This window comes from Terrapene carolina, unplaced genomic scaffold, assembly GCF_002925995.2.
Source record: "Terrapene carolina triunguis isolate 2854851 unplaced genomic scaffold, T_m_triunguis-2.0 Scaffold67, whole genome shotgun sequence".
NCBI classification, from domain to species: domain Eukaryota; kingdom Metazoa; phylum Chordata; order Testudines; family Emydidae; genus Terrapene; species Terrapene triunguis.
Window position 1 is genome coordinate 51,771,345 of NW_020664418.1, and position 15,510 is coordinate 51,786,854.

Below are 15,510 nucleotides of genomic sequence, written 5' to 3' on the forward strand. Positions count from 1 at the left end.
ACAAAAGGGAGCGGAGCCGAGCCGAGGAGCGGCTGCTTTGCATCCCTTCCCGTCAGCCCCGCTCCTCGCTCGCTTCCTGCCGCCGGGAGCGGCCCGGGGCGGCACCCGGAACAGGGACCCGCTTCGCCAGCCCAGGGTGAGTCCCGGGCCGGGGGGAGGGCGCGGGCTGCGCTCCCCGGCGCAGGCCCGGCTCGGGGCCGCCGACATGTCGCGGGCGCTCGGACGGGCGGCTCCCGGCGGGCGAGATGGCGGCGGGGGGCGCACGTGGGGCCGGGACCTGTTGCGCCCCGGGCCGGGACCCGCCGGGCTGCGGGAGCGGGGCTCGCCCGGGGGCCGGGGCTCCCCGGCGGGGCGCCCGGGGGCGAGCCCAGGACACCGGTCTCCAGAGCCGCTGCCCCACCCCGCGGGGACCGGCTGCCTTGGGGGGCCCCCTCCGCGCCCCACAGTGCCGAGGCGCCGCGCAGCCCCGGCTCCGTATGCCCGTGATTCCTGTCCGGGGGAGTGACACCGGTGTCACACCGCTTCCAAGTGCCCTGCTCCGCTGGGAGAACCGGCTCGCTGCTCTCCTGCCCAGACACTCCGCCGCTCCCCTCGGCTCCTGCCCCTCGAACTAAACTTCGGGGGACGAGAACCCCTTGGGCCTGGCCCTACGCGCCGCACGCTTAGCCGGGGTTAGCGCTGGGCCTGGGGCCGAGAGCGGCCGGGCCTGGGCTGGGCGGGAGCCCCGTGGAGACAGGGGGCGGTTGGGGGAGAAGTCTCCCCTTGCCCTGGGTACTGCTGCTCAGAGCCACGGATTTAACAACCCCGTGTGTCCCTGCAGGAAGCGCCTGTGCCACAGGCTCAGCTGCAGGGCTGTAGTGTAGCCATGCCATTAGTTTTCCGGATAGACCTGCTGTGGGGCCTCCTGTCTCAGCAGGATGCACTGTGGGTGTGTGGAGGACCCGATATTCGCTGATAGGACCAGTCTGGGCTATGGGTTAGACTCAACCGAGAGAGGGGGAAATAGTTTCCTCACCAGCCTAGTGTTCTGTAAAAGTACATATGCTCATAGTAGTTAGAGATGGGAAGAACCCGGTTGAACAGGTTGTGTTCATCTAATGCAAGTATTTGAGGTTTAGGACCCACTCTCGCCTGCCCTCTTTTATCGACACTTCTTATACTGCAGCCAGATCTCACCTGCCTTCTGGAAAACTTCAGAAAAAAATCTACAGTTTCACAAAGGCTTTGTTCATGAGATCTCTGGTCTGACTGGTAACCAACTTGTTTTGTGACTCTCTCCTTTGAAAAGTATTGCGTGGGGTGAGGAGCTTTCCCTTCTTACAATCACCTGTAATCAAGCTACAGAATACAATATTAATAGACTTTATTTAAACACCTTGTCTTGCAGTGGGCAGGGATGGTCAAGTCAGAAGATGCAGCTCTGGGAGGTTAAAACTCCTCTTAAAATATAAAAAACATTGGAAACACAGAAAGTAGAGAAGGCTGGTTAGTCTTTAAGCTTCAGTCAGAACGGACAAGTTGTTTGAGGCATAGATGACTTAAGTTTATTTGCTCCAAGGCCTCACGCTAAGGATTAAACAGTCTTGGCAGAATTGATTTTAAACACCATTATACAATGGCTTTGGTGGACTCTGTTTAAACATGGTTTGTCTGGCCAATGTGGATTAGGCATAACCATTTTAAAACTGCATTCTAGGCTAGTTGGAGCCCTAAGAAATCTAAGTTCCCCAGATGAACTCTGGAAAGGTTGTGGGATAGGATCTTGTTTTACCATTTCCTGGGGACCTGTTGAAAGTAACCCAATTTTGGCAGCAAACCAAGGGCCAATTTTTAATGATGGTTTTGGACTTCCCCTTGACTCCTGAAACATTCCTATTGGAGTCTTTCCTCAAATTCTTTTGATCAAACAATGTATGGAGCTGTATTTGCACTTGATTATGGCAATGAAAATCCTTCTGGCAAAGAAATGGACATGCCCCTCTCTCCGTTCTAGAGAAATGATTTAAACAACAAAAAGAGTGAGGAATACCCTTCCAATGGAAAAACTCCACAACTGCAGGCTAAATACATATGGCCATCTTGCAACATGGTTCTCATTTTATGAATATGCTAGACTGATAGGCTCCATAAATACAGATAACACATTCTTTCCATATACAAGGTTAAAGAAAAATAGATAACTTCACTATTATTACAAACTGTATGCAAGTAAAATTTGTTTCTTCACCAAATAGGACTGCTTTTCGCCTTGCTTGTTCTGTTTAATCATTACGATGTAATTTTAGTTTTATTACTTTAAAAAGTATAAAGGGATTGTGATTTGTAAACCAGTTTAGTAAAATACCCCTCAGAGACAGGATGAATGAGATCGTCAGAAGCATTGTGTTAATGAATAGGCAATGGACTATTTGTGCATGAGCCACAGTGATTATTTCAGGACATTTGCTGCTAAGTGAGACAAACGTTCCATATGTTGATAAATGTGATTATTTTTTCATATGAATTTTATATTGAGACTTAGGCCCCAATTCAGAAAGATACTTTAACACATGCCTAACTCGAGCACAGTTAACTTCAATTGAACTAATCATATGCTTAAAGTTAAGCACGTGTTTAAGTCCCTTGCCAAATTGGGACCGTAATAAAAAGAACCGGCTAGTGTAGGTGGGTGGTGAGTTGCCATTATTACTCCTGACTGACTAGGAATTGTGCATACTCTACTGTTCTTGCTACCCTGTCTGCCTCGTCCCACTCCCCAACCCAGTTGTTTTGCTGGTCCACCTGCTACGTATTGGCTTTTAGACTGGATGCTCTTTCAGAGAAGGACTGTAATTTTCTACATGTTTGTTCAGTGCGTGATGTTACAGCTCAGGGCAGCTGCACCTGTAGTCCTCCTCTGCAGTCCAGCAAGGACACCCACTTCTAGGCTTCTGGCTCCCCAGCTGTCACCTCTCTTGCATGGAGACCCCTGTGTGTCTCCCTCCTGACATGATTTTTTCCAGGGTGCACAATTCCCTACCTACACTGTTATTCCCAGCAAGCCAGGCTGCCTAAGCTGACCAGCGTCTGCACTTTGCTCACTCTTCGAAGGCTATGAACAAGGTAATTGCTCAACTTAAGGGCTTGTCATGGCATACAGTGCTACAGCGGTGCAGCTGTGCCGTGGTAGCGTTTTAGTGAAGATGCTACTATGCTGACGGGAGAGCTTCTCCCATCGGCACAGTTAACCCACCTCCCTGCGAGGCGGTAGCTATGTCAACAGGAGAAGCTCTTCCATAGACACAGCAGGGTATAACTGTTGCCTGGGGGGTGCTTTTTTTACCCCCCAAGCGATGTAGTTATACCGATAATGGCCTGAGTTACAACACAGCTCTTTCTAAGCAAGCGTGGTGAAAGCATTACAGAGAAAACATTAAAACAATAAAGGGGCCTACACGCAGGCTAATAAGCTTACCAGAGATCACCCCAACTCCATCAGGGGCTCTGATAGGAGTCAGTCCTTCAGACCCCACCAGGAGGTTTTTCTGTGGTTACAAGTTCATAGCAGCATTCTTTTAGAATAAGCATGCCCGTGCATTGGTTAGTCTTTCCTTTATGCAGTTTGGGCCTTTGATTTTTAGATTCCAGGAACAGGAAATCAGCCGACAGTGATTCCTTCCTCAGGGCGTAGCTTCAAAAGACTTTGCATAATCAGAGGTGAGAAATTTGCAATCATCCCCCCTCCCCTAGGGATTTCCCAGGCAAACCATTTGACACTGTTTGTTCAAAAGCCCATTCTTCTCTGGCCCGTTGTTCAATATAGTCCTTTGAAGTTCATAATATTTCCCAGGGCTCACAATAATACAGAACCTTTGCATTTAATACAGTGAACTCCAAAGATGATTAAACTTAATACATTTTTTTCAAGGATATTGCAGGAAATTGCCATATCTGTCCCATCTAGCATAATGGGGGCCTGACCTGCTTGGCCTGTAGGTTCTACTGCAATATAAATAAACCTTCTAAAAGATCTAGTTTGTGTCTCTTTTGGATACACATTTTTAGATCGCTGCTGCTGTGCCTTTTATGTGTCGTGTTTGAGGCGGAGGGCCAAGGGCCTGGCTGCTGCGCAGCATTCCAACCTAGGGGGCATGTCCCGGGTGTTCCCTTCATGGCAGGCTGTGGAGTTGGGGGCAGATGGTGTATTCCAAGTGGGGCTTAGAGAGCTTTGACATGTTCTCTTTTATTCTGATCTGCCACTTTCTCCCCTAATTAGCTGCACTCTGGGCTCTCCCCTTCCCCAAACCAATTGTGATGGGCACAGTGGTTAGACTGTGATAAGTTGGCCCGATTTAGTCTGTCCCATTTTTAGATACGCTTTTTCCCCAAAGAGAAGCTTATTTTAAAGGTGTCATACTCTTGTCTTCCCTAATTTTGACGGAGGTTAGCTTGGAGACCAAGAGCATTTTCCCAGCCTTTAAGTCAGGGAGTAGTGTTGAATCTTCAGTAAGGAGAGCTTTGCTCCCAAACGTGTCAGTCAAAATAAGCTGAGCTAAAATAAGGGTTAGAATTTTTTTTAAACTTTGTTTTTTAACTAAAATTCCATTTCCTCCTTAACTGTTCAGGTTTCACTTCCTTAGCACTTGTGATGTCATAATCCTTTGATTTCTCAACTTTTCTATAGGGTGTCCCAGGCCAAACAGAGGCGGCAACCTCCATTTCTGCTGGAGGGGGAAAAAACAGCAGGGGGGGGGGAATTTTTTTTTTAAATGTCGGGCCTTCTCAACCTCTGAAGATTGTAAAGAAGCTCCCCTTCTCCCCTGACCATAATCCACACACCTTGTCCTCCCTCCCCTCTTTTCAGGCCACCTCTGGTCTTACTGTAGAGAGGCTAAAGTAGAGGGACAGTGTCTGAAATGTTCTCAAGTGTAGGGAAAGAAAAGAGCACATAGGAAGTTCACCTGGGTTCTTGAAAAACTTTTTCCTGGTAACAAAGATGAAGGGCTCTGAGAGATTGAGGTGACTGAAGTAGTAATGCTGGAGCAAACTGATCATTTAAAAATGCAATAAGTCACCAGGCTCAGATGGTCCATCCATGGGTTCTGAAGGAACATAACTGGGAAGTACAGTAACTCCTCACTTAACGTTGTAGTTATGTTCCTGAAAATTGCAACTTTAAGTGAAACGATGTTAAACGAATCCAATTTTCCCATAAGATTTAATGTAAATGCGGGGGGTTAGGTGCCAAGGAAATTTTTGGGGGGCAGACAAAAGGCATTCTATAATGTAGTGTACTGTACTGTGGTTGGGAAGTGCCCCTGGCTTACCTCACACAGGCACAGCCCCGCTGCAGGCAAGGACGCTAGGAAGCACCGCAGCAGCAGCAGCTTCCCTGGAGAAGAACAGGCCTGACTTTGCCGAGGGATGCTCCAGGTCCACCTCTTCCCGTCCCCACTCCACTCCAGGCCCACCTCTTCCCACCCCCACTCCACCTCCTCTTCGGAGCACGCCGCATCCCCGCTCCTCTCCTCCCCCCACACTCCCAAGAAAGTCCTACCCCTGGTTTAGTTCATCAAAAAGAAGATTGTGTGGGGTCTTGTCAGAGGGTCTAACTAAGGCCAGCAGAATCATCTACTTTGTTTTTATGGGTAATTTTCATGCACCAAAATCATGATGTCTCCAAGTTTGGATAGATATCAAGGCCCAGCCTATGGCATCCAGAAACCAGGCAGGCTTGAAGTCCACTTGCAGTGTGTATTCATAGGTGATCTAGTGAGCGACAGGGATAAAGGAGTGATAGAATTATAGAAGAATAAATGCTTGCTTGTTCTAAATTTATCTTTCCTGTTTCTTGGTAGCAAATGTTTGTATATATGTGCTCCAAGGCTCCAGACAGTTCCCCCCTTTGCCATTTTTCCTTTCCACTGACTGACATTTACTGCTTGTCTATATTTTCCTTCATTTCATAGACTCTCTCTCCCCTATCTCTTTTCCTTTTATATATTTTTTCCCTGAGCCCTCCCTTTGTTTTCCTTCCTTTTGTCCTTCGCTTCTCCTAACATCCTGTCTACTGACCAGTGGCCCAGCACCCTATTCATCCAGGAAGACATGTGAGTCAAAAGCATGGGCTTATTCCCTGGCCATTCAGTGATGCAATGGTGGCGGTGCTGGAAATTCTGGGGGAGCAGTGTCCCCTGCAGAGAGCCGACATGCCAGCTGCTCTGTGGATTTTTTTCTAAATCTTGAGATTAAGAACGTTTCAGTTCCTGTGAGCTTGCAGCTAACAGCTCTGGAAATAAAAGGAGCAAGCTGTAGGAGGGCGTTTGGATGGTTTCCCTTGGGGAGGTCTGTGTTGCTCTCTTTCTCTCAAAGAGTAAAAGCTGGATGCTAGCTCTTCCCTAACTTGCTGTCACTTTGACACTTTCTCTCTAGTTTCCTTCTCCCCCATCTTGCCAGCACAATTCCATTAAGCCTCTATTGTAGCTGTCCCATTTTTAATACAGACATGTCCACAATTTAGGCTTTAGTATTCTGGAATTATTCTGAGTAGAAAGTTAGGCGCACTAGTTCAGCATAGGAGGGCTGAAAGAGCAAGCAGTCAGACACCTGTCTCCTCTGTAGTGGGGCAGGTTTGTCTCTTGTTCTTCCTAGACTGCCTCAAGGATCCCTTTAGGAAGACACCAGATTTCCAGGATGGGTTTGAGCTAAGTAGTTGCCTTTCTTGGAAGTGCTGATTGTAATTTGAATGATGATGGATTGTGGGTAGGTGTTTATAGTTTCCAGCCAGAATAAGCAAAGATTATTTAACTTACTGTGATCCCTGATAGAAGCCGTTCCACTTTTGAGCTTTCTTACTTTCTACCACTTGAAAAGGGTTAATTTTAAAAGATGAATGCCAATCTATTGTGATGCGATGCAAACCACTTGATCTGAAATGGGTAACGGTTATTGTCAGGAATGGATTGACTAGTGCCTGCCTCCCTTGTCCTGCTGTTCTTCAGTTTAGAAAGTCAATAGCGTTTTCTCCTTGGCCATGCATTTACTATTTAAGATCCCCAATTTTTCAACCCGTATTTGAGTTGCACTTTACCGTGTGAGTAGACCCATGACTTTCAAGGTTAGTAACTGCTAACTCAGTGCAAGAGAAGCAGAACTGGGCCCTCATAGGCATTTGTGGCACTCGAGAGAAATTCCTTTGGAGAAGACAGAATCCTAGATGGTAGAGTTGAAAGGAACCTCTTGGGTCAACAAGGAGGGTTGGACTCATTCTTGTCTTTCCCAGTTGTATTCTTCGCTCATTCAGCATGTTTTATAGAACCCAAGTAAGATCATTTTGGAACTCACCAGCTGAAGACCGTAGGTGTTGATTTATGAAAGTTTTTTTTGAGTGGTTGGTTTTATTTCATGATTGTCAGCAAGGTGCACACACAAGTAAATGATTTCTGCAGTTGGATATTCTTTATATTATTACGGCCTCCTTCAATGCCATAGAGAGAGAGGCAGAGATTGACATTTTAAAACCTGTGCACACAGTCACAGTAATTGTACACATAAGGGTCACACTGTTCTTCTAAATTCAGATGATACCAAGAACTGCTCGTACTTGGTATCACCACCCTTTACGTGTAAGCACATATACAGACAAGAGAAACCTTAAACTATTTATAATGTGTTATAATATATTTGTAACCATTTAAATTAATAATAAAAAAGATTTCCCACCCTGAGAGCTGATCCCATGAACCCAAGCCAGCCATTGGATTGTCCATTGCACAAGCCAACATCCTTTCTCTAGAAGTGTTTTCAGAATGTGCTTGGTGTTGGATTGATACTTCACATCCCTCGAGGAGCAAAGCAGTTGTATTCTATAGATGGATTTGACGGCTCAAGATTTGTAGGACAAAAATCGGTTATAAAATGCATCCCAGACAGTTGGCACAGTATTCTGTTCAGATGCACCAGCAGTCAAAGACGGAGAAGATTATGGATCTGTGTATGAAAGGACCCAGTGGCTTCCCTGACCCGCTCTGTGCTGGCCTGTTCAGGGCTAGTGTGGAAGGCCCCTTCATTCTGTGGCATACATGGGCTATGAACACTCCGCTCCCTTTGTGACTGCCTCTCTCATATACATGGAAACCTTGTGGAGCTTAAGTGGAGTGGAAGTTTTGAGTTTTTCACTCCACTACAGACAACTATTAAATTAGGAAAGTAGAGCCCTTTTCTTTTTCTTTTCTTTTTTTATTTTTCAAGATTCCTACTGTAACAGACTTAGCTTTTGTCCACGTCTTATTCTCTGTACTCTTTATTGTCACAGAAAGGACATTGCTCATTCCATTTTAAGAGGTGCATTTCCTGCTTGCTCTTTTTCTGAAGATCCCTTTACTGTAGTGGGACTCATTATAATAACGTGTAACAAAACCCTTGAACTCTGCAAATATTTGGTTTAATTTTGGATTAGACGTTACATTAGTGATACAATAACATGGAATGACAATGGAGTTGCTGAAGGATGTACTTGTTAAAACCACCTGAACTTGTAACAAACTCGACAGTATTAATGCTGTTATAGACAATACCAAAGGAGTATTCCCACAGCGAACTCTAGGATCTTCCAGGTATTATGAATTACCTGTGGACTGCAGCTAAATGGAAGCCTTCAAAAAGATTCTAGCTGGTGGCTCACTGAGCCACTTGGGTCCAAGAAATATTTGTCTAGGGGAGCAGATAGGGCAAGTAAGTTTCAAGTTGGTTCGGAGCAGTGATAGGAGAAAATTATTCAGATTATTCATTCCCCATAGTCTAATCGTTCTCCCCACCAGGAAGACGGTCAGTTTAAACGTTCCTGTTTGTAATCTGAATTTAGTATGTCTGATTATCTCTTTTGGCGATCCCTCTCGAGCTTGTCCTCCTTGTGCCTGGGGACAATTTAGACTGAGCTGAGAAGTGTGATTGCGTGCTTCTTGGCTGCCTCCTGCTCCCTTTGGCTGGTAGGTTCTTCTGGAGACTGTACTGTCATCGGCATGTTTGCCTTTACGGAAGGCCAAATCCTGGCTTACTGCATTTCTGGGCATTTGTATGTGTAAGGATGCGTGGTTTGGCCTTAAATGCAGAAGGTAGAACGCTCCTGCCTGTTACCAAAACAAGTCTCTGAGTTTATAAAGGGAGCTGCTCTGTGATGAGTCTGTTTACAGACATCTGTGAAAGGGCCACTGGAGGGTGGAACATCTCTGTTCTTTCCTTTGGCATAATTCCTCCCTTGGTCCTTTCACACTGATGTAAATTGGGCCTAATCTTGCAGTCTTTGTGCAATCAAAGTTCCCACTGCAGCCAATCAGAGTTTAGACTGCATTAGGACTCTAGGTTCTAGGCTATAAAGCAGAAGAACATCAGAATGGCCATATTGGGTCAGACCAAAGGTCCATCTAGCCCAGTATCCTGTCTACCGACAGTGGCCAATGCCAAGTGCCCCAGAGGGAATGAACAGAACAGGTAAGCATCAAGTGATCCATCCCCTGTCGCCCATTCCCAGCTTCTGGCAAACAGACGCTAGGGACACCATCCCTGCCCATCCTGGCTAATAGCCATTGATGGATCTATCCTCCATGAATTTATCTAGTCCTTTTATGAGCCCTGTTATAGTCTTGGCCTTCACAACATCCTCTGGCAAGGGGTTCCACAGGTTGACTGTGCATTGTGTGAACATATGCTTCCTTTTGTTTGTTTTAAACCTGCTGCCTATTTCATTTGGTGGCCCGTAGTTCTTGTGTTATGAGAAGGAGTAAATAACACTTCCTTGTTTACTTTCTCCACACCAGTCATGATTTTATAGACCTCTGTCATATCCCCCCCCTTAGTTATCTCTTTTCGAAGCTGAAAAGTCCCCGTTTTATTAATATCTCGTCATACGGTAGCCGTTCCACACCTCTAATCATTTTTGTTGCTCTTTTCTAACCTTTTCCAATTCCAACATATCTTTTTTTGAGATGGGGCGTCCACATCTGCATGCAGTATTCAAGATGTGGGCGTACCATGGATTTATATAGAAGTAATATGATATTTTCTGTCTTATTATCTATCCTTTTCTTAATGATTCCCAACATTGTTCGCTTTTTTTGACTGCCGCTGCACATTGAATGGATGTTTTCAGAGAACTATCCACAATGACTCCAAGAACTCTTTCTTGAGTGGTAACCGCTAATTTAGACCCCATCATTTTTATTTGTATAGTTGGGATTATGTTTTCCAATGTACATTACTTTGCATTTATCAACATTGAATTTCAGCTGCCATTCTGTTGCCCAGTCACCCAGTTTTGAGAAATCCTTTTGTAGCTCTTCGCAGTCTGCCTGGGACTTAACTATCTTGAGTGTTTTTGTATCATCTGCAAATTTTGCCACCTCACTGTTTACCCCTTTTTCCAGATCACTAATGAATCTGTTAAATAGGACTGGGCCCAGTACAGACCCCTGGGGGACACCACTATTTACCTCTCTCCATTCTGAAAACTGACCATTTATTCCTGCCCTTTGTTTCCTATCTATTAACCAGTTACCAGTCCATGAGAGAACCTTCCCTCTTATCCCATGGCAGCTTACTTTGTTTAAGAGCCTTTGAGGGACCTTGTCAAAGGCTTTCTGAAAATCTAAATACACTATATCCACTGGATCCCCCTTTTGCCATATGATGGTGGTGTGCTAGCTCACTGGGGAACTGAAACAGTTTCTTCTCTCTGTTGGTTCGGGGTTTTTTTTCTGCTTTGTTTTCAACACACTTCCACCAATAAAGGATTTTTCAGAAGACTTTTTTCACATAACACAAGAATCAGGGGTCAGCCAATGAAACTAATAGGCAGCAGCTTTAAAACAAACACAATACACAGTCAACTTGTGGAACTCGTTGCCAGGGGATGTTGTGAAGGCCAAAAGTATAACGGGGTTCAAAAAAGAATTAGAGAAGTTCATGGAAGATAGGTCCACCAATGACTATTAGCCAGGATGGTCAGGGATGCAACCCCATGCTCTGAGTGTCCCTAACCTTCTGACTGCCAGATGCTGGGACTAGACAACAGCGGGTGAATCACTTGATAAATTGCCCTGTTCTGTTCATTCCCTGCAAAGTGTCTGACACTGGCTGTGTGAAAGAGAGAATCCTGGGCTAGATGGACCATTGGCATCACACAGCATGGCCGTTCTGGGCCTGAAATAAAATTTATTTTGGAATTGTCATGATAAGAAGCCTCTTGTTTTTTGCTGTCTTTGAGTTACTCATTGGACGTTACCAATACAAGTTGCTGTCTAAGTATTACAGCTTTTGAACTGGAAATTAATAGGTGAGCCAGAACATGAGCGCCTCTCTCTCCTCTGTGATCTCCATTCACAGGAGAAGCTGACCCGCTTCTTCCCCTCTTGGGCCCTTCCCGCACTAGCAGCCTGAGCTCTGGGCCAGGAGTTCCTACACCCACCCACTCCAAATCAGAGTGGTGTTGCGACATGGCATGGGAGGTTGCAGCTACAATCCGGTTTAGTCCAACCCCACCCACTCCAGCTCTGCGGTCTGTGATTCATCTCTGCTGGGCACCTACTGTAGTCTTCAGCAGAGTTAGCAACGTCAGCAAATGGATTTGTTGCGTCTGTGTATGAAGAGTGTTTGATTTCCAAAGCTCTTAGGGTATGTCTACACTACCGCGGTAGTTCGACGGCTGGCAATCGAACTTCCGGGTTCGATTTATCGCGTCTGGTCTGGACGCGATAATTCGAACCAGGAAGTGCTCGCCGTCGACTGCGGTACTCCACCTCAGCGAGAGGAGTACCGCGGAGTCGACGGGGGAGCCTGCCTGCCGCGTGTGGACCGCGGTAAATTCGAACTAAGGTATGTCGACTTCAGCTACGTTATTCACGTAGCTGAAGTTGCGTACCTTAGATCGAATTGGGGTGTTAGTGTAGACCAGGCCTTAGAGGTTTTGGATGGAAAAGATTATCCAGTGGCCCATTAATTAACTTGTTAAAATGAAAAGCACTCAGATATTAGGGTAGCACCTAGCGGCCCCAATGTGCTAGGGCTGTACAAGCGTAGTAAAAAACCAGTCCCCGCCCCAGAGAGTTTACAGTCTCACTAGGCACAACCGCCAAAGAGACCGGACGGGGACGTGACTAGCTCAAGGCCGCTTGGTAGGCTGGTGGCAGAGCCAGAGAGAAACCCCCTCTTGTGGTGCCCTGTCCACTAGACTGCACTGCCTCTCCCCTGTGGCACTGCGCCAGCACAGGTCCCTCGATAGCCATCTCCCTGCGTCGGCTGATTTGTGAATCCCGTTGGCGAGTACTTTATCCGTGGAGTCGAGGTGAGGTTTGGAGAGAAATAATGGTGACCCTCCTGGTGTGGTGGCTTCACGAGGCAGCTCTGGGGAGCCAGGGCCTGGCTCCTTCCCAAAGGGCAGGGTAACTACGGTTAAGGTTACTTCCAGAGGTGTAATGCAAAGGACAGAAGAGCTCATCAGTAATCTCTTGCCAAGCTGCAGTCCAGAGGCTGGTGCACGCTCTATACCAGCATATCCCTTTCTGCCCTTTTAGGCTCTTGTGATGCAATATTTGAAACTCCAGGACCAATTATTCACAAGGCCCAAGGCAGCTTGCATGGGGCTGAGAACAGCTGTATCTGAGGCTGTGCTAAGCTGCTCACTGAGTTCAGTCACAGGGGGCTCTTCTGTTTCCTTTCACAGCAGCAGAAGTGGCAATACTGCGAGGTGTGGGGGGAGTGCTTCCTGGCCAGCCATTGTTCAGCACATGGAAAACTGAACTCTGTCAGCTAACCCAGATGCAGCCATTGGCTATCGTCTTCCTCCTGGCCTTTAGCTGGCTGGTGGCAAACCGCATTACATATTGCCATTAACGGAGCAGCTTGCTGGCTCTTTCCCTGCTTAATCCATTCAGTGCAGTGCGGGATACAGAATTGGGGGCGCAAGGGGAACTAAGCTGTTGGTTTGGAGGTTAGTCCGTAGCCATGAGACAGATGAGGCAGAAGCAGTTGCAGAGATAATGGATGCAGCACTCTGAGTGAAGAAGTAGCATTTCACTCCACCATTTCATCCCATCACTTAGTGAGACTCTCGCCAACCACTGCACATCGTTCCTCTCCTTGCCTGATCTGTGCACGCTGCCGATGGCTGGAGGCTGTTCCGTTTCCCCTTTTACTGCTTAGCCATGGTATCCAGAGGTAGTTGCTTAGATCTCCATTTGTAAATTGATGCCTTTAGCCCCCAGTTAGTCTTGTTGTTCTGAGTCCCCCAATTGATTCATCTCTTTCTGGGACTGAGGTGTCCAAAAGTGACTGCACCATTGTAGGCTGGGTCACATCAATACCCCGTAGAATGGATTTATCCCCTCTGTACTCCAGGAGGCTGTATCTTCATATGCTGACCAAAACTGCCATATTACATTGTGTATTCATATCTCATTTGCTGTCTATTGTCACGCCTGGGGAGATTTTTGCCTGTTGCTTCTTTCCAGATTCCTCCCTCCAGTTGGGATCTGTGTTTTGGATTATTTTTCTCTAGACATATTAACTCTTTTTTCCAAGTTGGCAATTTCCTTTACGCACCTCTGATTGACAGTGACCGTGCTGCAGCGGCACCACTGTAGCACTTCGTGAGGAGCAGCTACCCTGACAGGAGAGCTGCTCCCCAGAGGCTGTAGCCATGTAGAGGGAGGTCGGTATAACCATGTCGCTCAGGGGTGTGGATTTTCCATACCTCTGAGCCACAGAGTTCTACTGACGTAAGTTCCTAGTGTAGACAAAACTCTGTGTCCTTTTTGTAATTACTTCTCTCTCCTTACTAGAGTTCGTGCACCTCCCAGTCTTGGGTACTGGAGATGGAACGTTCTGTTCATTTCATAAACATTCATACCCCCTGATACTTGTTCATTTCATGTCTTCAGCGATGGCCTGGGAGTAAAGTGGGACCTAACGCTGGTTGATGCAGTGCCACACTGGACACCTTCCTCCAGTCCATTTCGTTACCATTTAGCATTGCTTTTTGTATCCAGGCCACCAGCCAGGAGCTGGCTGGCAGTGCTTATCCGCAAGCCCTTGGGAGGAAATTTTGCAAATAAAATACAGCTATTGTATCGGTGCTGTACCAAAGTCGAGCTCTATTACCTCTGCTACATTCCCTTCATACGCTAAGGAACTGATCCTGACCGAGCACGTCTCAGGATCAGACCTCGGACTTTGTAGCTCTGTCAAAAGCCTCCATCATGTTTTCTGGCCAGGTTTGCTCTTTCTCAAGTCCCAGTGCTGAGCATTTCTCATGGCTCTGTTACCCTCGAGTTGTTTACAGATTTTTTTCTTTGAATATTCGTTCAATTATTTTACTAGTAAAAGCACGGTGCTTTTAATTTGAGGGAAGCTTTGCATAACTGAGAGAGAATCCTTATTAAAGAAACCCTCTCATATGAGTACAGCATTGCATTTGTTTCCTTACATATCTGCTTGTGTAATTACTCACGGGTATTTTTAAAAGTGGCTCAATGTTTCTTTTGCTGCATTAGAAACAACCAGATTTATTTTCTGGTATGTTGAGAATTAACTCTGCTTTCTTCCCTTTTCCTCTGCCCCCACTGGAAAAAGAGAGAATGTAAAAAAGAAGAAAGGATTTGCATTGTAGTTGTGATTGGCACAGGCTGTGAATGAGAGGTCATTTCATGTGGCTGTTTCTTTTCAAGCGTTCCTTTTTCATGCACACTGTATTCAGACTTGAAGCATTCTTTCTTTTCAAAGCTTCTGTGTTTGTGTCTTTCTTTCCCCTTCCTTTATTTTTCATCTCTTTTCTTTACTTTTGCTGTCTTTTCATTCTGTTTTTCTCCACCCCCTTGGGGCTCCATTCTTTCTCTCCTCCTTCCTCTATTCAGTTCCTTTTTTCTTTTTGCATCTTTTTTGAATAGCTCTTCTATTTTCAGAGAGGAAAGGGAGTGAGGAGAAGAGAAGTCGTTTCAGCAAAGAGGAACTTGAAAGTCTTTCCCTGTTTATTTCACTTAAAAGCAAAAATTGTTTTTCAAGGGAGAGATTTGTATTCGGGGTCTTTTAAAGTGAACCTACTAAGACAGTAGTGCCGGCTTGGTTAGTCCTGGGATAGTTTTGTCCTCCCTCCCTCTCTCAAAATAACAAAAAACAAAGTCTGTCCCCAAATTGTTTACAAATGATGAGAACTCCATGGAAATACTTTATGGTCTGTAGATTTGTTGGGGCTCTGCCTTGCTCCCTGCTCAGTTTGAAATGTGGTGTTTGGTGTTAAGACTGGGCTCAGAAGAGGAACAACTGATTCCCCATCCCCCCCCCCACCTTGCTGACTCTTCCCCCTCTGACACTGGATCAATTAGTTACATTTTAATTGTTGATTTTCTCATCAAGGCTCATGCACCAAGAGGTGGTGAGAGGGACGCTTTATCAATGAGAAAAGAGAGCTCCCTAGGCAGGATCCGGAGGCATTCCTGCTGCAATGCAGGAAGTGGGCTGCTCTGCAGTGACAAAGGCTTGAGA

General features: G+C 46.2%; 1 protein-coding gene across 1 annotated transcript in view; it reads left to right on the forward strand.

The window, feature by feature from the left end:
- Positions 1–15,510, forward strand: part of ZNF710 (zinc finger protein 710) — a 43,525-nt gene continuing 28,015 nt past the window's right edge. The window contains exon 1 of the mRNA XM_026648421.2: positions 1–136. The gene's annotated coding sequence lies outside the window, so the exon portion shown is untranslated. The remainder of the gene's footprint in view (positions 137–15,510) is intronic.